The sequence below is a fragment of the Psammomys obesus genome, unplaced genomic scaffold, assembly GCF_907164565.1.
Source record: "Psammomys obesus unplaced genomic scaffold, mPsaObe1.curated_primary_1811, whole genome shotgun sequence".
In the NCBI taxonomy this organism is placed as follows: domain Eukaryota; kingdom Metazoa; phylum Chordata; class Mammalia; order Rodentia; family Muridae; genus Psammomys; species Psammomys obesus.
This window is the reverse complement of record NW_026585644.1, coordinates 50,519,117-50,521,472: the sequence shown is the minus strand read 5'-3', so window position 1 is coordinate 50,521,472 and position 2,356 is coordinate 50,519,117. Positions and strand designations below refer to the sequence as shown.

At 38.0% G+C, this 2,356-nt stretch overlaps 1 pseudogene; it reads right to left on the bottom strand.

Annotated features, from left to right (window-relative positions):
• Positions 1–492: 492 nt before the first annotated feature.
• LOC129687722 (60S ribosomal protein L24-like) lies at positions 493–1,000 on the bottom strand (annotated as a pseudogene).
• Positions 1,001–2,356: the final 1,356 nt, after the last annotated feature.

The following is a 2,356-nucleotide window of genomic DNA, read 5'->3' as shown; positions in this document are numbered from 1 at the left end:
TGTTGATTTTTCAAAAAGCCAACTCTTTGTTTCATTGATTTTTTTGTATTGTTCTCTTTTTATTGATTTCAGCCCTCAGTCAGATTATTTTTTTTGCCATCTACTCCTTTTGGGTTTGCATACTTCTGTTTGTTCTAAAGCTTTCAGGTGTGTTGTTAATTTGCTAGTATGAGATTTCTCCATTATTTTTTAATGTAGGCACTTAGTGCTATCAACTTTCCTCTTAGCGTCACTTTCATTGTGTCCCTTAAATTTGCGTGTGTTGTGTAATCATTTTCATTGAATTCTGAAAATTATTTATTTTCATTCTTTATTTCTGTCTTATTTATTTTTTACTCAGTGGAGAGTTGTTTAGTTTCTCTGAGTTTGTAAGCTTTCTGTTGTTTCAGTTGTTATTGATATCTCGGTTTCTTTTTCTTTTTTCTTTTTTTTTTTTGGTGTTTTGTTTTAGAGTTAGAAACAGATCTTTATTTTAAACTCTGTTCTACCAAATTAGCGTTTTCCACCCACTCGGGAGCAGAGACCTTCACAGGCTTCACAATCTTTTGTTCAGGTGCTGCCTTTGGGGGCCTTGGCAGCAGCTGTTGCTGTCTTCTCTGATGCCTGCCTAGCCTTTTTTGCTTCCTTGGCAGCCCTGATAGCCTGCTCTCTCTGAGCTTTCCTAACTTCTGGTTTCTGATTCCTCATTCTATCAGCAAGAGATACACCAGTGACGGCCCACTGGAATTTGACTACATGGCGGGTGCTTTTCTTTTCAATCTCTTCCATCTGTCCATTCTTGTGCTTCCTTCTGTAGAGGATAGTCCAGTTTATCTGCCAAGGATTCCTTTTGGAAAGGAATGCGGACTCGCAATTTGCCTTAAGAAACTGGAAAACCTTCCTGGTCAGTCCTGGCGTAGCGCTGTCTGTCTCTGGGGTAGATCTTGTAGCCGCTGAAACTGCACAGCTCCACCTTCGTTGATGGGTGCCAGCCAGCTGGGGGAAAGATGGCAAAGAGCATGTGAAGTGCCTTTGGTTTATAATGTTTGTTAACTCCAGTATTTCTCTGTTCAGTTTTATCTGATGACCTGTTCACTCGTGAGAGTGAAGTACTGAAGTTTCCCACTATGAGTGTGTGAGGGTCTATATGTGATTTAAGCTGTGGTAGTGATTCTTTTACAAGCTTGGGTGCCCTTGTGTTTGGGGCATAGATAGTGAGAAATGAAATATCATCTTGGTAAAATTTTTCCTTTGATGAGTAGGTAGTGTCTTTTCCTATCTCTTTTGACTGGTTTTGGTTTGAAGTCTATTTTGTTAAATACTAAAATGGCTATATCAGCTTTCTTCTTAGGTTCATTTGCTTGAGTGCAGTCTATCATTGGCATTAAGGCCTGTTTCTTGGATACAGCAGAAAGGTAGATCCCATTTTCACATCCATTCTGTTGGTCTGTGTCTTTTCATTAGGGAATTGAGGCCATTGATACTGAGATATATCAATTACCAATGATTGTTGATTTCTGTTATTTTGTGGTTGCTATTGTAGGTGGTGATGGTGGTGATGGTGGTGGTGGTGGTGTGTGTGTGTGTGTGTGTGTGTGTGTGTGTATGTGTGTGTGTGTGTTTAGCTTCTTTTAATTTCATCTGTATAAGATTATTTATTTTCTATGTTTTCATGGTTGGATGTAATCTCTTTCAAGTGGAGTTTTCCTTCTAACAACTTTAGTAGGACTGGATTTGTGAGTAGATATTGTTTAAATTTGGTTTTGTCATGGAATATCTTGTTTTCTCCATCTACGGTGATTAAGAGTTTCACTGAGTATAGAGTGTGGGCTGGCATCTGTGATATCCTATAGTCTCCAGAACATCTGTCCACGCCCTTCTGGCTTTCAGAGTCTCCGTCTGGAAGCCAGGTGTAATTCTAATAGGTCTGCCTTTATACATTAGCTGGTATTTTTTCTTGCATCTTTTAGTATTCTTCCTTAGTTCTGTATAGTTAATGCTTTGATTATTATGTGGCCAGGGAACTTTCTGTTCTGGTCCAATCTATTTGGTGTTCTGTATGCTTTTTATACCTTTGTGGCCATCTCTTTCTTTTGGTTAGGAAAATTTTCTTGAAAATATTTTTTGGGCCTTTGAGCTTGAATTCTTCTGCTCCTAATATTCTTAGGTTTGATCTTTTCATATTGTCCCAGATTTCCTGAATGTTTTAGTGTCAGGAATTTTTTAGATGTAACATTTTCTTTGACCAGTGTATCCATTTCTTCTATCATATCTTCAATGTCTGAAATTTTTTCTTCCATTTCTTGTAGTCTGCTGGTGAATCTTCTTCTGTAGTTCCTGTTTGAATTCCTACATTTTTTATTTCCAGAATTCCTTC